Source organism: Bradysia coprophila, unplaced genomic scaffold, assembly GCF_014529535.1.
Source record: "Bradysia coprophila strain Holo2 unplaced genomic scaffold, BU_Bcop_v1 contig_137, whole genome shotgun sequence".
NCBI lineage: Eukaryota > Metazoa > Arthropoda > Insecta > Diptera > Sciaridae > Bradysia > Bradysia coprophila.
The window spans coordinates 87,152-113,541 of NW_023503408.1; the positions used below are offsets into that span (position 1 = coordinate 87,152).

The 26,390-nt window shown below is 36.2% G+C and overlaps 1 long non-coding RNA gene across 1 annotated transcript; it reads left to right on the plus strand.

Moving 5' to 3' along the window:
• Nucleotides 1-1,900: 1,900 nt before the first annotated feature.
• Nucleotides 1,901-7,019, plus strand: LOC119073116. Its single transcript, XR_005086998.1, has 3 exons — nucleotides 1,901-1,914; nucleotides 2,245-2,250; nucleotides 6,886-7,019. It is a non-coding gene; the product is annotated as an uncharacterized LOC119073116 (long non-coding RNA).
• Nucleotides 7,020-26,390: the final 19,371 nt, after the last annotated feature.

Genomic DNA, 26,390 nt, shown 5'->3' on the forward strand with positions numbered 1-26,390 from the left:
ATATTATGAAAAGAATTTTTGACATATGTCATGTACCAAGGATCATATGGGGGGAATTTCGCACACGCTACAACTTGTGCGAAATTCCCCGAAGTCTGTTATGCCCGGATCCGCATCATTTCCAATCATTGTATGGGTCTTACCTGGAAAATTAGATTTTTATTTTTATTTATTTTTTTTATTTATTTATTTAAGCCAACGGCTGACACCTACTGGCTGTAATTTACAACATAAGAATTTACAAATAGAATAAGGTAAATTCATTAAGCAAAACCGGAGGTGAAATTCGGCCCAGTCGACCCGTCGGAGCCTCGTTTCGCCTTTTGCTTCGTCACTTGATTGAAACTGATCGATCGCGTTCTATTTCGGAAATTCGCGGTCCAGCAGCGCACAACAGTCCACGTTCCATACACTGAATGATCGGGTAACCGGTCCATGTAAACAACTCGCATGATTCTCCATTCGTGTGATCGGTCCACGCAGTCAATATGGAATAAGAAAAGAGCAATTCTTAGAAAGTACAGTCAAGAAGACGTATGACAAGAACTATGAATAACGGCCGAAAAAGAAAATGATCAGGCGGCAGAAAGAATAAATCCATGCCTTCTTAACGTCTGACTCGTCAGATGCATAGATTTAACCGACGATCGAAAAGCGAACCGAGTAGTGGACGGGGTGAAAAGGTGTGCGAACACATTGAAGACTGTTGACAAGTAATTGATTGGCTCATATAGCCATATATTTTCGGTCAATGCGTCATCAGTTCACTTCAAATGAGCCCTGGTCGGGCCTGTTGGGTGTGAATTCTGCCGAGTCGAGTAAAGGTTCATGGGAAAATTCCTCAAATTGATTCAGAGACACACCGCAGGTGAAACGACATTTTGGGGGATTAACACGTCCGATTAATGCTAAGTCCCCCAGCGCCCATTTTTACAAATAGTAATTACTGTCAAGCCTGAAATCTTTTCTTTTACACAATTTGTTTTCAGGGAAACAATATCATGTTGAAGATCAATTTTTCTATTTAAACAATACTCATTCGTCCAGTCTTCCAGTGGTTTCAACTTAAACATAATCCATTGGTTATACAAATACCTTAAATACGGCTTGCCATCTAAACCGATGGCGCAATCACCAATATGACATAGTGTTTGTATTTGATTGTAATTTCTACGTCCTGGATTATGTTTATTTGCTTGAACAAATGGAACGATATTTTTTCATTATCGCGTCTCATTTCATTGGTTTTGCTTTCAATCAATTGACACTAAGCCAAGTATTTCTTTAACTTGTCTTTGAAATACTTAGGTACCGCAATATATTAAGCATATTCAGCAAATTTCGCACCTTTCGATTTTTAGCCCCGTACGAAGTACTGGGGGCTTATAGGTTTAATATGCCGTTTGTAACATGTCGAATTAGAAGCAGACGGTTAGTGTAAAGCATTTGCCTATGTTCATAGATGACAAATCCGCAATAAAAACAAGGCATCAGAACTCGGAGCGTTTGCTGCGACTTAGCCCTGTACGACCCGTAATCCTATTTCGTCTGTAACCATAAAACGTCCGTAGCCGTAATACGCCTGGAACCCTAATACTAGTCAAGTTGGGTATAATCAAATTTACTGAAAGTGTTCATTGTCTCTAAGACGATGCGCAATTGACTAAAGTAATATTTTCCATACATGTGTTCTTGGGTTCAGATCACTCCTATCCCGCCAATCACTACTGTTACTCCCATTTCGACTGGTGAAATGGAAAGCGTAAGCAGATACGGACGCGTCCGTAAAATAAATAAAAAATTAACCGATTTTTTGAAGAAAAAGAAGTGAAAATAAACAAAAAAATCAAAAAACTCGCAGAATTTTGAAAATCAACACATTTTGTATGCCCAAATTATTATTTTTTTCAACGAGTTTCAACAAGTTTTTCTAGTGGTCCTCAGACTCTGAAAAATGTTGTAATCCATTTGGATCAGCAGAGTACACAAGGAAACACAGCCTTTCAGTTAAATGCTTGGTATGACAGTGACGTTTATTTTGTTCTCTTAAATACATCAAACAGTATGGTCTTAACTACGTTGGCCATACGACCAGTTAGATATTACAATATTTCAACACACCCACTTAATATGTAATCTGGTCAATGATCAAAATAATGACGTCACAAAAAAAGTTCTTTAAAAATCAAAAATTTCGAAAAAACAAATTCTGGAAGAACCTTCCTTCTTGAACTAAAAATTTAGTTTACTGTCCAGAATAGACAAATAAAAATCACGTAAAAAATAACAAAAAATAATCGGATAACTAATCCCTGGTACACAACTAATTCACTGCGCTTTAATTCAATGCAACCAATTCACTGCATTTTGTTCCAGTCAATGCAACTAATTCACTGCATTTCTATTCATTCGAAAAGACATATAGGACAACCAGTTCACTGCCCAATTCAGAAGCCCGTTGCACAAGGCTGATGCGACGTATAATAATTCGCATTACAGTCCCTAAACTTTAAAAATATTTGATTTCAGTATATTTAGCTAATCCTTCTGTCACATCTTTTGACAGCTTTTTACGTTTTAGTACGTTTTCTCTCCCAGCAAAAACCCTATCCCAGTACAAAAAGTATATCGAATGCCGCAAATGCATTTAAAAACGAAAATTCGTTGAAATACTTTTTTATCACACCAAATCTTTATCATTTTATACAAATATGTTCATCTTTATAATAACACAACATCGGTGATTTGCATGCAATTTAAACAAAACCAAATCAATTGTTCATGTGTTACATTTACATTATGGAAGAGGAATGTCTTATTCTTTATCCAAATTTGTGCACAGCTAATTGTGTTTTTCTTTCTTTGTTTAACAAGTGTAACTTTCTGCAATAAGTCACTAAATAAACATTTCGATAAACTACAAAATAATTCAATAATATTGTATTGTGGCTTGCCTACGTCTACGATATGCAAATTTATTAAATTTTTGTGGACGAAAGAGCGACGCAATCTCAATAAACTAAACAGACATCTGAAACAAATTATGATCGGATCTACTACCCTCTCGTTTTCATACGTTTTGTTCATTATTTCATTATTGTTGCTTGACATTAGAGATTTTTTTTTTTCATTGTGCAAAAGTCAACCGACAAGAGGACAGCGAATTATAAAACTTGTTCTTCAATTTGTAAATTTTAATTTAATTTTTGTGCTTTATTGTGACTTTGATATCAATTTCTATCAGTATTTTCGAAATTAGTTCAGCTAAATGCAAAGGAGTTGCGTGTTCAAATGTTGGATTTGTTGTATTAAATCAGTAAAAATGTTTTCTGTTTTGATCGTCTACAATCATTGTTTGGAATATTCAGTTTCGAATAGTTAACAATATTATTAACCAAGATGGCTCAGTATGTTTCTCAATTCGTCGGTCCGAAAATCAATAAATTGAAACAACTTTAAACATTTTGTGACCTTAACGCCATAATATCAGCTGTGGCTCGAAATATAAATACAAAAATCAAATTAGAATTTCTTACGTGTAGTCGAATTGACTTCAGACATAATTTTGTCATTTCGCTTGCACGTAAGGTGCGAGTTTTTTTAAAAGGAATTTTAACGTGATCTTATGTGTTTAAAGATTGAATTAATAGCTGATGATGTGTTATGTGACAATAAAGTCACAAAGCGTCGGAAAATGTTTCAATTTTGGATATTTTTGATCGACAAATCGAGAGACATGAAACCTCTAAAATGTGCAATAACTATTCGGTATAAGTATTACCGCTGTGCATTTTATATGTGATTATGATGGCCAATAATATTGATGATGTCTCTAATATCTGCAAGTTCGAACAAAACGCCTTTACGTTGCAGTTTGTAAATGGATGAATTCCCTAAGATGAAACAACACGCCTTTACGTTTCTCTTCGTAAATGGAATTGTACAAACGCCTTTATGTTACATTTCGTATAAGGATGAATTCCCAAGGATTGTACAAAAATACTTTACAGTAAAGGCTTTACGTTACATTTCGTAAAAGGATAAATTACTAATTGATAGGATTAACAATAAACAGATTATCATTAAGAAAAAAAAATTAACAAAATGTTTGTTAAATCCTAGCGATTTTTTGATTTTGATTTTTTGGTGAGATTTGGTGACATCACAAAAATTGGCATCACAAAGATCCGCACTGACTTAAAACACCTCTTTGTCTTATTTTGTCATAAATTGTTCACTCCTTTTATTTGATTGCAAAGAAATTTTCAGAACAAACAAAAGATGCTTCATCAGAGTTATGCTGTCTGCTGAAAGATGCTTTAAAGAGGAGGTATTTCTTGTCTACCTCTTGAATAAAATTTAAACTCATGTGAATACGGCCGCAAAGCTCACAGTAGTTGAAATTTTCTAGATTAAAAGACTTTTTTTAGCAAATAAATCTACTGAATTGACCCGATTTGCTCATCAATGAGGGATGCAACTAGTGTGTTTACGGCCCTCGCTTCGCTCTGGCCGCAAAGTTCACACTCGTTGATTTTTTTTCTAGCATAGACAGCAAGAAATCACGCATAGAAGTCTTTTCAGAACAAATCATAGATTATTGATCCATCATTTTCCATTAACGTTAACTTCGTTAGTAATTTCAGTTCTGTCGAAATTACTCCGTATGATAAGGAGACAGAGCCATCACAAATTTCATTCTTAGTCGAATAATTTTTTTTGTTGAGGATTATTCAAGCTATCGTGCTATCAAGCGACCGACGAGACGAAAATTCTTTTGGGAATATCTCTAAGACCTGCTCTAAGGTGACTCGTCCGTTATTGGCCATCTTCAAACTTAACCTCAGGAATTTAATTCCTCTCGATTAAAAAAAAGTTTTGGAAATCTGTTGAGAAATACTCAAGTTATCAAACGTTGACCCAAAAATTCTTTTGGAAATATCTCAGAGATCTCCGGTCTATTATAGCCCATCTTTGAACTTAACGTGAGGAATTGAATTCCCCGTCGATTAAAAAGAAGTTTTTGGAAATCCGTTTAGGATTATTCAAGTTATCGTGGAATCAAGCGACGAGCCAAAAATTCTATTAAGAATATCTTTAAGATCACCGGTCCGTTATAGCCCATCTTCAAACTTGACCTGAGGAATTGAATTCCTCTTCGATAAAAAAAAGTTTTTGGAAATCCACTAAGAATTACTCGAGTTATCTTGTTATCAAGAGACAAGACAAAAATTCTTTTGAGAATATATCCGAGCTCCCCAGTCTTTTATAGCCCATCTTCGAACTTAACCTAAAGAATTTAATTCCTCGTCAAATAAAAATAATAATTTGGAACTCAGTTGAGGATTGCTCAAGTTATCGTGTTATCAAGCAATGAGACAAAAATTCTTTTGGGAATATCTTTAAGATCATCGGTACATCATAGCCCATCTTCGAACTTAACCTCAGGAATTTAATTCCCCGTCGAATAAAAAAAAAATTGGAAATCCATTGAGAATTACTCGAGTTATCGTGTTATCAAAGAATGAACAAAGTGTGACAAACATTTTCTGTATTTAAGATTTTTGGTCATACATTCATGTATTTTCAATCATAGTGAACATTTTGTGACAAACATTTTAGAGTGTTTTTCATCCGTAAGACCCATGACTTTCAGTCAAGGGAATAAATGCCAATATATATTTCGTCTTTAGTTCAAACATTTAAAAAAAAGTCAAAAATGTAAAAACAACTGATTTTGTCATGCAAAAATATAGATAAAAATTGACAAAATTGCCGACCACGAAAATATGTCGTCGATTTATATGCATTTTTTATGCATAGGTAAAAAAGACAGAAACACGCAACGCAATATTTTGTCTCACATCAAAGTTCGACTTCCTTGTAAGACAAATATTACGTTGCATGTTCCTGTCTTCTTTACCTATGCATAAAAAATGCATATAAATCGACGACATATTTTTGTGGTCGGCAAATTTGTCAATTTTTATCTATATTTTTGCATGACAAAATCAGTTCTTTTTACATTTTTGAATTTTTTTTAATGTTTGAACTAAAGACGAAATATATATTGGCATTTATTCCCTTGACTGAAAGTCATGGGTCTTACGGATGAAAAACACTCTAAAATGTTTGTCACAAAATGTTCACTATGATTGAAAATACATGAATGTGTGACCAAAAATCTTAAATATAGAAAATGTTTGTCACACTTTGTTCATTCTTTGATAACACGATAACTCGAGTAATTCTCAATGGATTTCCAATTTTTTTTTTATTCGACGGGGAATTAAATTCCTGAGGTTAAGTTCGAAGATGGGCTATGATGTACCGATGATCTTAAAGATATTCCCAAAAGAATTTCTGTCTCATTGCTTGATAACACGATAACTTGAGCAATCTTCAACTGAGTTCCAAATTATTTTTTTTATTTGACGAGGAATTAAATTCTTTAGGTTAAGTTCGAAGATAGGCTATAACAGACTGGGGAGCTCGGAGATATTCTCAAAAGAATTTTTGTCTTGTCTCTTGATAACAAGATAACTCGAGTAATTCTTAGTGGATTTCCAAAAACTTTTTTTTATCGAAGAGGAATTCAATTCCTCAGGTCAAGTTTGAAGATGGGCTATAACGGACCGGTGATCTTAAAGATATTCTTAATAGAATTTTTGGCTCGTCGCTTGATTCCACGATAACTTGAATAATCCTAAACGGATTTCCAAAAACTTCTTTTTAATCGACGGGGAATTCAATTCCTCACGTTAAGTTCAAAGATGGGCTATAATAGACCGGAGATCTCTGAGATATTCCCAAAAGAATTTTTGGGTCAACGTTTGATAACTTGAGTATTTCTCAACAGATTTCCAAAACTTTTTTTTAATCGAGAGGAATTAAATTCCTGAGGTTAAGTTTGAAGATGGCCAATAACGGACGAGTCACCTTAGAGCAGGTCTTAGAGATATTCCCAAAAGAATTTTCGTCTCGTCGGTCGCTTGATAGCACGATAGCTTGAATAATCCTCAACAAAAAAAATTATTCGACTAAGAATGAAATTTGTGATGGCTCTGTCTCCTTATCATACGGAGTAATTTCGACAGAACTGAAATTACTAACGAAGTTAACGTTAATGGAAAATGATGAATCAATAATCTATGATTTGTTCTGAAAAGACGTGATATCTTGCTGTCTATGCTAGAAAAAAAATCAACGAGTGTGAACTTTGCGGCCAGAGCGAAGCGAGGGCCGTAAACACACTAGTTGCATCCCTCATTGATGAGCAAATCGGGTCAATTCAGTAGATTTATTTGCTAAAAAAAGTCTTTTAATTTAGAAAATTTCAACTACTGTGAGCTTTGCGGCCGTATTCACATGAGTTTAAATTTTATTCAAGAGGTAGACAAGAAATACCTCCTCTTTAAAGCATCTTTCAGCAGACAGCATAACTCTGATGAAGCATCTTTTGTTTGTTCTGAAAATTTCTTTGCAATCAAATAAAAGGAGTGAACAATTTATGACAAAATAAGACAAAGAGGTGTTTTAAGTCAGTGCGGATCTTTGTGATGCCAATTTTTGTGATGTCACCAAATCTCACCAAAAAATCAAAATCAAAAAATCGCTAGGATTTAACAAACATTTTGTTAATTTTTTTTTCTTAATGATAATCTGTTTATTGTTAATCTTATGAATTAGTAATTTATCCTTTTACGAAATGTAACGTAAAGCCTTTACTGTAAAGTATTTTTGTACAATCCTTGGGAATTCATCCTTATACGAAATGTAACATAAAGGCGTTTGTACAATTCCATTTACGAAGAGAAACGTAAAGGCGTGTTGTTTCATCTTAGGGAATTCATCCATTTACAAACTGCAACGTAAAGGCGTTTTGTTCGAACTTGCAGATATTAGAGACATCATCAATATTATTGGCCATCATAATCACATATAAAATGCACAGCGGTAATACTTATACCGAATAGTTATTGCACATTTTAGAGGTTTCATGTCTCTCGATTTGTCGATCAAAAATATCCAAAATTGAAACATTTTCCGACGCTTCGTGACTTTATTGTCACATAACACATCATCAGCTATTAATTCAATCTTTAAACACATAAGATCACGTTAAAATTCCTTTTAAAAAAACTCGCACCTTACGTGCAAGCGAAATGACAAAATTATGTCTGAAGTCAATTCGACTACACGTAAGAAATTCTAATTTGATTTTTGTATTTATATTTCGAGCCACAGCTGATATTATGGCGTTAAGGTCACAAAATGTTTAAAGTTGTTTCAATTTATTGATTTTCGGACCGACGAATTGAGAAACATACTGAGCCATCTTGGTTATTAATATTGTTAACTATTCGAAACAGAATATTCCAAACAATGATTGTAGACGATCAAAACAGAAAACATTTTTACTGATTTAATACAACAAATCCAACATTTGAACAAGCAACTCCTTTGCATTTAGCTGAAATAATTTCGAAAATACTGATAGAAATTGATATCAAAGTCACAATAAAGCACAAAAATTAAATTAAAATTTACAAATTGAAGAACAAGTTTTATAATTCGCTGTCCTCTTGTCGGTTGACTTTTGCACAATGAAAAAAAAAATCTCTAATGTCAAGCAACAATAATGAAATAATGAACAAAACGTATGAAAACGAGAGGGTAGTAGATCCGATCATAATTTGTTTCAGATGTCTGTTTAGTTTATTGAGATTGCGTCGCTCTTTCGTCCACAAAAATTTAATAAATTTGCATATCGTAGACGTAGGCAGGCCACAATACAATATTATTGAGTTATTCCCTTGACTGAAAGTCAGGGTCTTACACCAGAAAATACCGAAATATGTGGGTGACAAAAAAGTTCACTATGATTGAAAATGTATGAAATGGTATGAAAAACGTTAAATGTGGGTGACAAAAAATCGTTGAAGGCACGATAACTTGAGTAATTCTCAAGCTATTTGGATGAATCTTTTTTTTAAATATGTGGAATTAAAATCTCGAGGCTAAGTTCGAAGATGGGCAATGTGGGACGAAGGATCTGGAAGCTATCCAGGAAAAACAGGATTTTACACTGTTGATTATAGCCTCTATCGAAAAAGATTACTTTGATGAAATTTGATTTGGTTGCGTAGTGTGTGTAAATCGTATAAGTATGTTTTCGATAATGTGCATGAAACAAGTAAAAAGAAAAATTTCGTCAGTACATGCCCAGCCTCTAACCGGTAAACATCTCTTGTTAGTGAACTGCTAACAAATCTGATGTTGACTATCAAATTTGATAGTTGACTAACAACTTGATAGTTGAGTAACAATTTGATAGTTGACTATCAAATTTGATAGTTGACTATCAAATTTGATAGTTGACTATCAAATTTGATAGTTGACTAACAACTTGATAGTTGACTATCAAATTTGATAGTTGACTAACAACTTGATAGTTGACTATCAAATTTGATAGTTGACTAACAACTTGATAGTTGACTATCAAATTTGATAGTTGACTAACAACTTGATAGTTGACTAACAACTTGATAGTTGACTATCAAATTTGATAGTTGACTAACAACTTGATAGTTGACTATCAAATTTGATAGTTGACTAACAACTTGATAGTTGACTATCAAATTTGATAGTTGACTAACAACTTGATAGTTGACTATCAAATTTGATAGTTGACTATCAAAATTGATAGTTGACTATCAAATTTGATAGTTGACTATCAAAATTGATAGTTGATTGTTGACTATCAAATTTGATAGTTGACTAACAACTTGATAGTTGAGTAACAATTTGATAGTTGACTATCAAATTTGATAGTTGACTAACAACTTGATAGTTGACTATCAAATTTGATAGTTGACTAACAACTTGATAGTTGACTATCAAATTTGATAGTTGACTAACAACTTGATAGTTGACTATCAAATTTGATAGTTGACTAACAACTTGATAGTTGACTAACAACTTGATAGTTGACTATCAAATTTTGATAGTTGACTATCAAATTTTGATAGTTGACTATCAAATTTGATAGTTGACTATCAAATTTGATAGTTGACTATCAAAATTGATAGTTGACTATCAAAATTGATAGTTGACTATCAAATTTGATAGTTGACTATCAAAATTGATAGTTGACTATCAAAATTGATAGTTGACTATCAAAATTGATAGTTGACTATCAAATTTGATAGTTGACTAACAAATTTAATGCGTCTACTATACCAAAGAAAGATGTTTTTTACTCAATGTCTTACGGCAGAAAAATGCCTGCTATCAAATGAGCACACTATGATTGAAAAGTGTAGGAAATTTTTATGTTAAATGTAACCATCTTTCTTTGTAGGCAATGTAACTTAAGTCATTCTCAACTAATTTCTAAAAATTATTTTTTTTAAATTCATTATTCCAACAATCAAACAAAATATTTTACAACTCATTCAATTTTACCGATAAAAAATAATAAATTACCGATAGAAATGTGGTACATGTCGCTGGCACCTCTTCAGTAAATCAGTAAAAAAAGGCTTTCCTTCACACTTTGTCGATTTTGGAAATATAAAGCAATGGCGGTTCGTTCCTAGGGACTCCATCCTTCAACGAAATGTAATGAGAAGGCGTTCTGTTCGCTCCTAGGGAATTCATCCTTCTACGAAATGTAATGCAAAGGCGTTCTGTTCGTTCCTAGGGACTCCATCCTTCAACGAAATGTAATGAGAAGGCGTTTTGTTCGTTCCTAGGGAATTCATCCTTCTACGAAATGTAACTTAGAGACGTTTCGTCAATTCTTCACTTTTGTCGCTTTCTGAATCGACGAAAAAAATCGACAAAAGTGAAGAAACGACAAAAAAAAATAAATTAATTTATCGGTCGTTTATTACCATCCAAATTTTATTCACGATTGAAGGTTTTGTAAATTTAGTAAGTACCGGGGGACTTCCTTTTTTGTACAAAACTGTAAGAGAAGAACATCTATCGCGTTTTTTATTTTTTACCAAAGTGAAAGAGTCCTCTCATCGTTCCACATTCGTAAAACTTCGCATCTACTCTGATTAAATTTGACAAAATGGCAATCAAACAGAATAATAGATAGCTCATACGAGTGGGAAGTTTGCGGCCAGAGCGGAGCGAGGGCCGTAATTCACACGAGTCTCATTTTTTTTACGATTTGTGGTTGATTGAAAATCTTGCTGCAAATTTATAAGAAAAATGAGAACTCAAAGATCATTCGGTCTTACGTTCGAAGGTTTATTTGAAGAACTTTTTCTGTCAAATTTTGTTGTCATGTATAGAGTAATCGATACATTAAATGTAGGTATTTGTATCAGTGATGTTTCGGAAGTTCAACAATGAAATTGATCAAAAATATATTGAAAAAATGGTCAGTCAAGGGACCTGACCCGCCCAAAAGGTGGGACCTAGTTTTGTAGTTTATCGAAATGTTTATTTAGTGCACAAATTTGGATAAAGAATAAGACATTCCTCTTCCATAATGTAAATGTAACACATGAACAATTGATTTGGTTTTGTTTAAATTGCATGCAAATCACCGATGTTGTGTTATTATAAAGATGAACATATTTGTATAAAATGATAAAGATTTGGTGTGATAAAAAAGTATTTCAACGAATTTTCGTTTTTAAATGCATTTGCGGCATTCGATATACTTTTTGTACTGGGATAGGGTTTTTGCTGCTGGGAGAGAAAACGTACTAAAACGTAAAAAGCTGTCAAAAGATGTGACAGAAGGATTAGCTAAATATACTGAAATCAAATATTTTTAAAGTTTAGGGACTGTATAAATACACATAGGGCCCTAGTACCGGCCTTAGTCCGAGGACCCAATTTTTTTTTTCAACTACATTCTATTCGGCCTTCGATTACCTTCTAAATTAAACAAAAATTACGACAAACGGAGGAAATTTACTCGAGTTGTATGTAAAATACACATAGGGCCATAGTACCGGCCTTAGTACAAGGACCCAATTTTTTTTTTTCAACAACATTCTGTTCGGCCTCTTTTAGAAACTCTTAAAACTCTTTTAGATGGTAATTGATAAATGTCCTGAAGTGCCGCTTGACATTTTTCAAAAATCGAGGGACCCCAGCAATTAGTGTTGTGATGGAATATTTTCCAGAATTTGTCTAAAATATCTGTAGCATATCTTGATTTGAGCTCAATTACTCTTGAGAATTTTTTAAACAACTAACAAAATGGAGAAACGGGCAGGCCACGTCAGTGGCCTTACTTGTCTTATAAGCCTACAGTACTTCGTTCCTTTCCATTCTTGTCAATTCCGAGCAGGGTGTGTAATCAATTACCCGAGTGGTGTCCCCCTCGAGAAAAATACTGTTGAATTAGATACAGTGAGTAAATCTCTAAAATGTTTGATTTCAGTATATTTAGCTAATCCTTCTGTCACATCTTTTGACAGCTTTTTACGTTTTAGTACGTTTTCTCTCCCAGTAGCAAAAACCCAATCCCAGCAAAAAAAGAAACTATATCGAATGCCGCAAATGCATTTGAAAACGAACATTCGGTGAAATACTTTTTTATCACACCAAATGTTTATCATTTTATACAAATATGTTCATCTTTATAATAACATCGGTGAAAAAAAACCTAATTTTGTCATGCAAAAATGTAGATAAAAATTGACAAAATTGCCGACCACAAAAATATGTCGTCGATTCTCATGCATTTTTTATGCATAGCAAAAGAAGACAGGAACAAGCAACGTTTAATAGACTGAATTGTTATTGGGCTCTGACCTGTTATTTGGTCTTTAAACGAAAATAAATAAAATAAATAAATAAATAAATATTTGTCTTACAAGAAAGTTGAGCTTTTATGTGAGACAAAATATTACGTTGCTTGATCCTGTCTTCTTTTGCTATGCATAAAAAATGCATGAGAATCGACGACATATTTTTGTGGTCGGCAATTTTGTCAATTTTTATCTATATTTTTGCATGACAAAATTAGGTTTTTTTTTCACCGATGTTATTATAAAGATGAACATATTTGTATAAAATGATAAACATTTGGTGTGATAAAAAAGTATTTCACCGAATGTTCGTTTTCAAATGCATTTGCGGCATTCGATATAGTTTCTTTTTTTGCTGGGATTGGGTTTTTGCTACTGGGAGAGAAAACGTACTAAAACGTAAAAAGCTGTCAAAAGATGTGACAGAAGGATTAGCTAAATATACTGAAATCAAACATTTTAGAGATTTACTCACTGTATGATGATGCTTCCTTTGATGCGCATTATGCTTCCCTTCGTGTGCATTATGCTTCCCTTCATTCGCATGCTGCTTCCAATCGTCCGGATTATGTTTCATTTCGAAACTCGATTCGTTCTTGATACAATTCTTCGCCTTGTGACCCGGCAAACCACACTTGTGACAGCGAAAATGGAAATTGGTATGACGGGCTGTACGCTAAAAGCACCGCTACTTATTGTTCGAGAGCGAAGACGGGTTTCTAGCAATAAAAATGTTTTTACTGCATCGGATGTCAAGTTTACGGTGGAGTTCTCAATTGCCATGACCATAGACGTAAACTCATCAGGCAAACCAGACAACATTAAGGATGCTAGCAATACATCATCGATTATTAATCCTGCCTTGATGACTTTGAGCGACGTAAGCTTCAACGGATTCACTTTTTTCCAAGGTCATTGTAACCAATTCCTTCAATAATCCCACTTTTCGACATAAACCACTGTCCTCGAATGCGGATTCTAGCTTCTTCCAAGCTTCCTGTGCTGTGGTGGTGTTGGCAATATACGAAAAAACACTTTCATCGATCAGCAAATTTAGCTCCGACCAGGCCTCTAAATCCCGTTCAATTTCCTTCGGTTTAGCTTCATCAGGTTTGTTATCAATGCAAGACCACAAATCCTTGATGACCAAATAATATTTGCACGCTATTTTCCATGTATCATAGTTCACACGTCCTTTTAACTTGACGATTCGATGAGACAATTCTTGCGACATGATGTTGTACAATGATGTTGTGATGAAAAAAAAATCAGCAAAAATTCTTGACAAATGCGACCATCGTTGCACGAAAAAACAAATTGCAAAACGACTGAACGTTAATTATCACGAAACGATGAATATTTTTGCGTGATGAGGGCCAATAACCTGTTGTAATCCATTTGGATCAGCAGAGTACACAAGGTTACACAGCCTTTCAGTTAAATGCTTGGTATGACAGTGACGTTTATTTTGTTCTCTTAAATACATCAAACAGTATGGTCTTAACTACGTTGGCCATACGACCAGTTAGATATTACAATATTTCAACAAAAAACCAGACTATGGTAAGGTACAATTTCGGGTGGTAGAAAATTGAAAACTGAAAATTTGTCAGTGGCGGAACATTTTTATTTTATTTATTTATTAATAAAATTGTTGTATTGCTTGGTCAGTAATTCAACATTGACAAAGTGTTGTATTGCTTTGACTTGACCAAAATTGTTGAAAAAATTTCTTTTATTCAACGAAGGGCGAACGAAACGTAAACGGTAACACTTCTTCTTCTTCTTCTTTTTCAGCCTGTTTCTATCTACTGCTGGACGTAGGCCTCTCCAACTTCTTTCCATTTCGTACGATCCATTGCCATTTGCTGCCAGTTTGTACCTGCAATATTCTTAATTCCGTTTGTCCATCTCTCTGGTGGTCTACCTATAGCTCGTCTTTTATATGGTCGCCAGTTCATGATCTTTTTGGTCCAACGTTCGTCTGTCCTTCTTGCAATATGTCCCGCCCAGCTCCATTTCAGAGATGCTATTCTTTCCATGACATCAACGACCCTGGTTTGTTGTCGAATCCATTGATTCGTCATTCTGTCTCTGAGTGTTATTCCGAGCATACTCCGTTCCATGGCTCTTTGTGTCACTCTCAATTTATCTTCGGATGCTTTCGTTAAAGTTAACGTTTCCGCTCCATAAGTGAGCACTGGAAGGACACAAGTGTCGAAAACTTTGCGTTTCAGACTATTATTCACTTTGCTTTTGAAAATTAGTCTGAGTTTTCCGAACGCTGCCCATGCAAGACCAATCCTACGTCTTATTTCTGCAGTTTGGCTGTCCAGACCTAACCTCAGTTTATGTCCTAGATATACATAGCTGTCGACTCGTTCAATGACAGTGTCACCAATTTTGATTTCTCTATCGTCCCCGATGTTGGTCATGACTTTTGTTTTCGATAAGTTCATCTTGAGGCCAACTTTGCTTGCCTCTTCACTTAACTGTTGTAGCATAAGCTGACGGTAAACGGTAACACGTTTACTGTTAACTATAGAGTCAAATATTTCAGAGTCAGCAGTGATCATAAATGATACAAAAGTAACGTCCTTCATATCTATGTAGGGTGAGACCAATATCTTGCATGACATGTCTTCAGCCGACGAGATAACGTTCTTCCGCAACAAATAATTGACAACGTCCTTTTCGGTAACAGACGGATCGAAATTGGTTACATAAGGAACCTTATGTGTATGAGCCGGCGCTGAAATATTTCGTGATTGAATTTGTTTTTGTGGATTGCTAATCCTAGTGTGCAAATTGAAATAGGAGAATCGAGTAGTCTAACTTTGTTTTCTGTACGATAATTTAGAGAAAAAATAAATCATTCTTCACGGAACAGTCAAGGCATTAAGTACAATTTTAATGAGAACCTTGTTTTGCGGTTTTGCGGTTTAACTGCAGAGCTTTCGACTTTAGCAGATACCGGTGCAGCAACTGACGTTTTGGTCGATACATCGACTGAGAAACTAGAAGAGGCAGGTGACTTAGCAGGTCGAGTGGCATCAGATTGAGTGATTTCAGACGCGGTCAACGGAATTGGTCCACATACATTAGGAGACTCGGATAAATGATTTCCCTGTCGCATTCGCATTCCGTTTGCCGACGGAGAACCACTCATTGAGTCGCTCACCGACGGAGAACTACTCATTAAGTCTCGGGGTTTTTCTTTTTTGTTCATATTCGAAATAAAAAGTTCTCGTTGAATACACGCAAAAATGGGGCACGAAATACAGCACAATTATTAAACATCCGGTACTTTTTGGAAATACTTGATATCCGCGAGTCAATAAAACCACTTTTCTTGAAATTGTGCTAATCTTTATTTTATTTAACCGACCACGGTTTCGATTGCCATGCAATCATCTTCAGGGTTCTCTTAGTGACTTATTGACCACAAGAATTTCGTCGTTTTCTTTGAGATACGTTTTGGTTTCTTGCAGTTGTTTCTTGAGGAAAAGTTCTTTGCAGGAATATTTCGTTCGGGAATTTTTGAAATTCGTGATAATGTTGGCCAGTTTCAACCGTAATTCCGTCTTCAACCAATACAACAACCGGTTACAGTTCACCTTAGAAGAAGAAAAGGATAACCAAATCGCCTTTCTAGACGTTTTATGTATCCGTCAAGGACAATCAATCAAGACTAATTGGTACCATAAATCGACATGGTCAGGCAGATACCTGAATTACCGTTCACACCTACCAATGACGTACAAACGCAATACGATTTGCATACTCACCCAAAAGATTCTGGAACTAGCCGACCCTGAATTTCATAAGGATAATTTGACATTGCTGAAAAGAACTTTGATAGAAAACGGATATCCAAAGAGACTTGTCAATGACGTGATACTTTCCACAACCCAAAAATTCGGCAACTACACCAATAGGGATCAACACAAAGAAGCTAGAGATCTTAACAACATGGTAGCAATACCCTACGTCTCTGGCTTATTCGAAAATCTGAAAAAAGAACTTGGAAAGAATGGAATTCGAGCAGTGGCGAAACCGGATAACAATTTGAAAATGTCGGTATTCAGTCGACTCAAGGACAAAACACCAATCCTGCAACAGTCCAATGTAGTATACGAGGTACCATGCACATATGGAAAACGGTATTGTGGAAGAACACGACAGAAATTAGGCAAGAGAATAGGCCAACATGACTACCACATCTCCACCAACGATGAACAACATAGTGGTCTCAGCGAACATGCCATTCAGACTGGCCACAAACCAAGATGGAGTGGAGTCAAGATTGTCCATAAAGAAAAGAACGAAAAGAGGCTAAACATCCTGGAGAGTATCGCTATCAAAAAGACTTCGTCGAATTTAAACCGCCAATTGGACAGTCAATACTTACCAGTTGCTTACAACAACATTATCTGACTTCCGAAGAACAGTGAGGGAAAAGAACCTAGTCATGTAAGCGCCCCTCTATGGCTGTTATCATGGTGAATTCAGACAGCTGTGATAATGTGTCATTGACATTGAAGTTTGTTTAGTAAACAAAACGGACCGTGCAATTTAATAAATTTTTTTAGACGTAATTCTTATCAGAATTCAATAAATTTAGGTAAAAATTGTCCTAATTTATGTGTAACTCCATGGAAGCTTATGTGCCTTTGTTATTTCTAGTCATTGATAATGTCTGCGATGTGCAGACGAAATATTTGGCGTTAAATAAAATCCATTTGAGCGAATGAGACACAAAAAACAGAATCTAAGTAAATCGTTCGAGGCGCGTAAATTTGAAATTAGTCTGTTCCAGTCTTTTTCTTTTTGGATTTTTTTTTCTTTTTCTTGAATAAATAAACGAGAAATACCCTACAACCAAGGACAGTCAAAAAAGTGCATTTTTATGATTTTGGTGTTTATCGATTTCAGCTGTTTTAACAATACAAATTATAATGGCGAAACAGCTGAAATCGATGAAACACGTATAGAATAACTTTTTTTTGATACCAACATCGAAAGTTGATACTTTCGCCCTCGAAATCCGGGGCGAAAGTAAAAAAATGCAAGTTATGTGTTTGAGCGGGGAGAAAGAAAGAATACATAAAGCGAAAGTCAATATACATAATGCGAAAGTCGACTACATAATGTAATAGTCGACTCTTGTCAATAAGTGTACTGCGATCAAAATTGAAATAAAGCGTGCGCCAGTGCTCTTATTGAAATTAACATACGAAGTTGATAATTTTTGTTGTTAATGATTTGTTAGTTATTTGTTAATTTTTGTGTGTGTTATTGTTGTGATGGCTAAATAATTAAATTTTTGATATACCAGGGGGCTGCCGCCCCCTGGACCCCCGCATTTTCTGGCTAAATGCTTTCATATTTCAACATTTTGTTCTGCTGTTTGCGATACGTATCAACTTTCGATGTTGGTATCAAAAAAAATAGTATGAACGACTCGGGGCAAAAGTAAAAAAAATCAACCTGTGCGATTGAGGCCCTTGCCTTCGGCGCGGGCATCAACTCTCGCACACGGTTGAATTTTTTTACTTTCGCCCCTTGTCATTCAATGTACTATTTTGACTGTCCCAGGCTGTACCAGGTAAAATTTTGCAATTTCAAACCGACATTGTCAGAAAAAGTAATTGGATTTCTTTGTATCTGTCATGGCACCGATACCATTAAGGAAGTGTTCGAGGGAAAAGTGTCCACCGGAAAACATTTCCTCGGATAGCATTTGGCAATGTTTCAGCTGTCAGGCTCTTTCATTTGGCCTGCTACGAGATCAAAAAGAGACCGGAGGAACTGTTCCTCAGTGACAACATTATAATGGTCTGTGATTAGTGTTTGGCGAATCGTAGAGAGATTTCTGGAGGCAACATGGTGCAGACCACAATTAATGTTGGCAATCCGACGCGGTCCATTTCGAAACCTACCTTGGCAGTATCAACTCCATTGAAAAGCAAAGAAAACAATCAATTGCAATCCGTCGTTGAATCGTTGATTCATAAGGTGGAAAGTCAAACGAAAACCATTGGAACTTTGCTAACTTCGATTGAGTCGATCAAAGGAACGGTGAAAGAGCAAACAGCAGCAATTGGTGAATCGAGCAAAATCAACATTGAATATTTCTCATCAATTAAGGAATCGTTGAACGAAATAACTACTGTAAACCGGAAGTTTTTGTATGCTTGAAAGATTACATCGGCTGATGTTGATATTCGTAAATTGGTGAAAAAAGGGCGTGATCTATCCGAATACAGATTTGTATCCTTCCGTATTGGATGTTCATTGGTTGACTTCAATAAGCTGATGGATCCGATATATTGGCCGTCGAACACGAAGTGACGCTACGCCAAGTAATTCGAACCATCTCTCTAAAATTTCATATGTTCGGGCATGCTATGGTCGTAATACAACGAGTCAGCCGCTCATCACAGTATTTTTCCAAAGTACATTATCAGTCATCGTTAGTCAATCTGCAAGCAATCTAAACTGTGTTCAACCGCAACCTGTCTGAACCGTTAATTCGATCAATGAACCGGAACGCACATCATTATTACCGATCTATTACGACAACGCCAGAAGCATCACAAATAAGCGAAATATTTGCATGAAAATTGAACTATCCGTCTACAAGGTGTTGGCCTTCACTTCACTGTCTACCGTCATGATGGGAAAGTGCAGACACAAAGGCGTTGTGGCGGCGTAGCAATATTGGTGCATCATTCACTGAACAGTAAATCTGTTTCATTCGATTCATCCATTGACCAGGAATTGCCGAGTGAATTTTTGGCCATTGAAATACGTATAAAACCGCAGTCGATAATTATCTATGTCTGTTACTTGAGTACCTAAATTTGATCTGGACATTGTGCTGAAACACTATCAACGTATCAAATTCATCATTGAACGGTACCGTAATCATAGAATTCTAGTAATTGGAGATTTTAATATACATGACATTAATTGGACACCTCATGACGACGACGAGAACGTGTTTCTACCGCACACATCAGTGGAATCGAATGTAATTCAAAATCGATCAAATTATCACGTCGAAGCACTAGATTCCTTGGAAAAGATGATGAGCCTGCCGTTATGTCAGTTGTTATCGAAAATCCGAAATAGAGATGTTGAATCAATGAAATTAAATCTAAAATAAAATTTTGGTGCCACGACTGGAACCCGAACCCAGAATATCCACCTTGCCGGGGTGTTGCTCTAACCAATTGAGCTGCTGTGGACATTTTAATTTCAGATGCCAGTAATATGGGCTACTGTGCACAGATATTACTTGTTTCTAGCATTTACACACGTTTCGTGCCACCTACATATACATGCGTCTGTTGTATTCTCTTATAACTCAGTGTCCATTATTTTATATGTGTATTGAATATCGACATCAATTCGATGTCATCTAAAATGTACAGTGATACCGCTATCAACACATTATAGCATTGATCGCATAGGACGAGAATACCTCGAATGATTAATATATTCGAATATTTTTACCAGTAATAGTTGACTGAAATAATCTAGAACTTAGAATTTGAAGTGAAATTATGAAGGCTACATATACTTACTCAGGCGCAAAAAACACCTACAATCGCTAAAATACTCTTATCCGAAAACATGTGTTGCTCTCAATGCGAGAGACCAATTCTTTATACTTATGCTTATAATGTGCTTACCTATTTAACAGCAGACGGATGTGATATGTTCCTATCACAAGTAATGGACGTTGAAAATCCAAAAGCGGATGATCGTAATGATAATAAAAACGAAGTAATTTACATGGACGAAGAAAAGTTCTAAGGGTGAGCGATCTTTTTCAATTATTTTTGTTGAAAGTTAGCTAAAATTAGAGTCTATTAGTGAAAATACACTAAAACATTCATTCCTCTTAATTCCATACTAAAATTTACAGGTATAACCCACGTTTTGTTCGTACTGACATACGTTTTCTAATGGATACTGAACATACTGAAATGAATTAATAACCCATTGGTTTTTAGCCCCGTACGAAGTACAAAGGGGCTTATAGGATTACGATGCCGTGTGTAATTGATGGAATTCGAAGCAGACGGTAAGGGCAAAGTGTTTGCCTATGTTCATAGATGACGAATCCGCAATAAAAATTTTGTCTGACCGTCTGTCCGTCTGACTGTCACGTCGATATCTTGAGTAAATCAAATCCGATTTCAAAATTTTTTTAGTGAGGCTAAGTTCGAAGATGGGCATATTCGGGTCGGCCCTTCGAGAGTTAGGGCCACCTAAGTGATTTAAGGTCTTTTGGTGATATTTGTGGCAAAATAAACGATGGAAACATAAATGACACAGCAAATGATTGGTATTGTCAATACCAATCCAGGAAAAATCGGGTGAGTGGACCGTGAGTTAGGGCCTTAGAAGTGAACGGCTACTCGGCCCTATGTGTATTTTGCATATAAGTCGAGTAAATTTCATCCGTTTTTCGTAATTTTTGTTTCATTTGAGAGGTAATCAAAGGCCGAATAGAATTTTGTTGAAAAAAAAAGTTAAATTTGGGTCCTCGGACTGAGGCCGATACTAGAAATAAATTAAAATTTTAGGGCTATTTGAAATTTTTGTTTCATTTGAAAGGAACGCCGACCGTTTCGTTTTCAATAATTTTCTTACAACTTTTCCACTTACAGGCTTTAACATTTCAAATGTCACACTGTCATTTTTTTCAAAGAATGCCATTGTGAATTCGCAATTCTCAGAAAAATTTGACAGTGAGACATTTGAAATGTCAAAGACTGTATTTCTGTTCGAGTGAAATTTTAAGTGGATGTGGCGTGGTGGGTCACATAATGAGATTCTCATTCGATTCGACTCAGCAAATAATAATCCAAATATACCATTTCATTTTATACCATTTGAGATTGCTTAATCCATTGAATGCTGTAGTAAAATATAATCCTTTTTAATGACTTTATTGACCTTAATCGCTTAACAACTTACCCACTTAGGGTAGCTGCACTCTTTAATAGTCTGAGAGTTGCAAAAAAGGGGTTTGTACCTATTACGCATCTTTTATGAAGAACTTTGCATAAGAAAAGTGCATGTTTTCGGTTTTCGATCACCTCACATTAACCGCACACAAGCACTGAGGACTTTTTAGCCCCGTACGAAGTACTGGGGGCTTATAAGATTAATATGCCGTTTGTAACACGTCGAATTGGAAGCAGACAGTAAGGGCAAAGCATTTGGTTATGTTCATAGATGACGAATCCGCAATAAAAAAAATGTCCGTCCGTCCGTCCGTCCGTGACCCCTCTAGCTAGAGTAAATCACAACCTTTTTTCAAAATTCTTTTTTTCCCCGATTGGTATCGACAAAAGTAAGGTCAAGTTCGAAAATGGGCATGGTAGGGTCGGCCCTTCCAGAGCTAGGGCCCTATAGGTGTTTTTCAGTCTTTCGACGATATCTACCGAAATGCGCACGCAATAGCTGCTTGTGATATATCAAATGAAAGGTATTGACGAGTAGAACAAAGTTGCTGAACATTGTTTTTGGGTAAGATGTAACGTGGGCTTGTTGGGAGGGCTCAAAGGTCGTTACTCGGCCCTAAGTGTTTTTGCACATAAATCGAGTAAATCTCATCCGATTTTGCTAGTTTTAGTTTTTTATGGAAGGTAATTGAATACCGAAAAGAACGTGACGAAAAAAGTTTCAAATTAGGGCCCTTGGACTAAGGCCGCTACTCGGCCCTAAGTGTTTTTTGCACATAAATCGAGTAAATCTCATCCGATTTTGCTAGTTTTTGTTTCATTTGAGAGATAATTGAATGCCGAATAGAATGATGGCGAAAAAAGTTTCAAATTTGGGCCCTTGGACTAAGGCCGCTACTCGGCCCTAAGTGTTTTTTGCACATAAATCGAGTAAATCTCATCCGATTTTGCTAGATTTAGTTTTTTATGGAGTCTAATTGAATACCGAAAAGAACGTGGCAAAAAAAGTTTCAAATTTGGGCCCTTGGACTAAGGCCGCTACTCGGCCCTAAGTGTTTTTTGCACATAAATCGAGTAAATTTCATCCGATTTTGCTAGTTTTTGTTTCATTTGAGAGATAATTGAATGACGAATAGAATGATGGCAAAACAAGGCATCAGAACAGTCGGAGCGTGTGCTGCGACTGAGCCCCGTACGACCCGTAAACCTATTTTCCCCGAAACCATTATACGTCTCTAGCCCTAATAAGCCCGTTCATCTTTAAAATTGCGCTTAGCGCAATTACAAAAGCCCGTACGAAGTACTTCTCAAGTATAAAACAAAAGTTTACGATGTATCTAAGGAATCCGAATTTACAACTTTTTTTACCAATTTTCTTTCGGTATTAAATTATCTGTCAAACGAAACAAAAAGTAGCAAAATCTGATGAAATATTCTCGATTTATGTGCCAAAAACACACAGGGCCACAAAGCAGCCTTAGTCCAAGGGACCAAATTTTAAATTTTTTTCACCAAATTCTTTTTGGTATTTTTTGGTATTGGTAGTTACCTTCCATATAAATCAAAAACTAGCAAAATCGGATGAGATTTACTCGAGCAATGTGCAAAAAACACTTAGGGCCGAGTAGCGGCCTTAGTCCAAGGGACCAAATTTGAACAATTTTTTGCCACGTTCTTTTCGGTATTCAATTACCTTCCATAAAAAACTAAATCTAGCAAAATCGGATGAGATTTACTCGATTTATGTGCAAAAAACACTTAGGGCCGAGTAGCGGCCTTAGTCCAAGGGCACAAATTTGAAACTTTTTTCGACATCATTCTATTCGGCATTCAATTATCTCTCAAATGAAACAAAAACTAGCAAAATCGGATGAGATTTATTCGATTTATGTGCAAAAACTACTTAGGGCCGAGTAGCGGCCTTAGTCCAAGGGCCCAAATTTGAAACTTTTTTCGCCACGTTCTTTTCGGTATTCAATTACCTTTCATAAAAAACTAAATCTAGCAAAATCGGATGAGATTTACTCGATTTATGTGCAAAAAACACTTAGGGCCGAGTAACGACCTTTGAGCCATCCCAACAAGCCCACATTGCATCTTACCCAAAAACAATGTTCAGCAACTTTGTTCTACTCGTCAATACCTTTTATTTGATATATCACAAGCAGGTATTGCGTGCGTATTTCGGTAGATATCGTCGAAAGACTGAAAAACACCTATAGGGCCCTAGCTCTGGAAGGGCCGGCCCTACCATGCCCATTTTCGAACTTGACCTTACTTTTGTCCATACCAATCGGGGAAAAAAAGAATTTTGAAAAAAGGTTGTGATTTACTCTAGCTAGAGGGGTCACGGACGGACGGACGGACGGACGGACGGACATTTTTTTTATTGCAGATTCGTCATCTATGAACATAGGCAAACACTTTGCCCTTACTGGCTGCTTCCAATTCGACATGTTACAAACGGCATATTAATCTTATAAGCCCCCAGTACTTCGTACGGGGCTAAAAAGTTTCAAATTTGGGCCCTTGCACTAAGGCCGCTACTCGGCCCTAAGTGCTTTTTGCACATAAATCGAGTAAATCTCAACCGATTTTGATAGTTTTTGTTTCATTTGAGAGGTAATTGAATACCCAATGGAAAGTTGGCAAAAAATTTTGGGTTTCTAAAATAATGTCGTAAATTGTTGGTTTTATTTGAAAGGTACTTCGTACGGGCTTTCGTAATTGCGCTATGCGCAATTTTAAAAATGAACAGTTTCAGTAAATTTGACAATGCGCAACTTGACTTGCATTTTGGTAACAGACGCATTAGAGGGTTGTAGACGTATTAGGGTTCCGGGCTTAATAGGGCTATGGACGTATAATGGTTGCGAACGAAATAGAATTACGGGTTGTACGGGGCTAAGTCGCAGCAAACGCTCCGACTGTTCTGATGCCTTGTTTTACTGACACCATCATTCAGTGTTGTGCTCTTGGCGTGTGAGGACGTCTGCTAAAATCAGTACCGTTATTTTGGATGTTTTCGAAACCGCTCGAATCTATTTTTGATTTTACGACACGAATGTAGAGGATCGTTAAAAATGCTTTTGGAGAACCATGGAATTTTAATGGTTGACTTTGCGCAAAATATCACAGTTGACGTTCTGTTGGGCGTGATTTCGGCCTTTGTTTGCCAGTCGATCAGAAGTACAACGGCCGGTGGGGCACAGTGGCATACCAAAGCCCCGAACAGTTAATGGTGGACATGGAATGGGACGCAAAAGTGGATTTGTTCGCTTTGGGGGCATCTATTCAGTCGTAAAGCGAAAACAGAGGACGAGTTTCTTCAGAATATCAAAGAGCTGAAGTTTCACGCACCGCACATCTTTCATCTAGCAGCTCTATCCTCTATTTACTCGACACTTTGCTATGAGTCGACACGCTTAAACATTGACCAGACAAAAAAGTCGATTACGGACGAAGACATAAGTGTTAAAGAGACGTAGTTCAATCATACGTCCTTTTTCAAGGGTGTCAGTGGAATTTGTTGGGCATCGCTGGGCAGAAGATTGTGTGGGAGCTGGCGAAAGTCTATTCGATGAGCAATCCAAAAGTACAGTGAGTAATCCTTTTGTTAGAACCTACTTCAACTACACAAATCTTACTGATGTATGCGAAAATTTCGATCTTCGTAAATTGATCCATTGGAAACGCCGTTAATGCCCGATCGATCGACAACCATTACGGGCAGCCGACCTAAAACAACTTTGTAATCTACTCGCTTAAGTAGACGTGATTTTGGTAGGTGTCCCTAAATTTTCTTTTTTCAATTTTGTCGTAACGCTACTATTTTTCGTTCTTTTTTACAGCGTAGAATGGATGTAACAAGACAGTAAAGTTGGGACCAGCCATCGGACCACGTGCACTAACAATCCAGATGCAGTGGTCTTCGTTGCGATCAGAGATGCAACCTGCAAATAAAGCGACGTGGCCAGTCCAGTCAATGTACTCAACCAATATCGCTGCTGCTTCAAGCTCTTCGAACGGACAGTTGTGACGAGACTCCGCGATGTTCTCGAAACTGCGAATGCGAATGAACAGGTCGGCTTCCAAAGAAACATAGAAATTGCCTATAGGCACGTTCGATAAATGAATTGATTGATAAAATATCTATTATACGCTTCGCCGACAATAATACCAAGTGTTGCTTCAATGTTGAAACGGCGCACTGATGTTACTTGGACACAATTTGCTTGCAGAACAAATGGACGGCAAAATTATCGCTCAACGAATTTGCTGCCCAAGTATTTCTGCATGTTCCGTTTTTATCATGTTATTTGCTTCGATTTAAATGACACACTGCAGGACTTTACGTTGTATCTGTGTATTTAAAAAATCATCTGTTGTCGACAGCAACGACAAGAATGAATGATGATCTTCTGTTCGAATGTCCTTTTATTGAAAACACATGGTATACAACAAAAGAAGTACAAGATTTGGTATCAAACACAAAGTGTTAATTAACCTTTGAACAGAAGAAGTAACAGATTTAATCATGATATGGCAATACGTCTACTGTTTCTAAACGGTTAATCTGGCCACTTCATGAAATCTGTTGTAGTAACAGTTATCACAATAC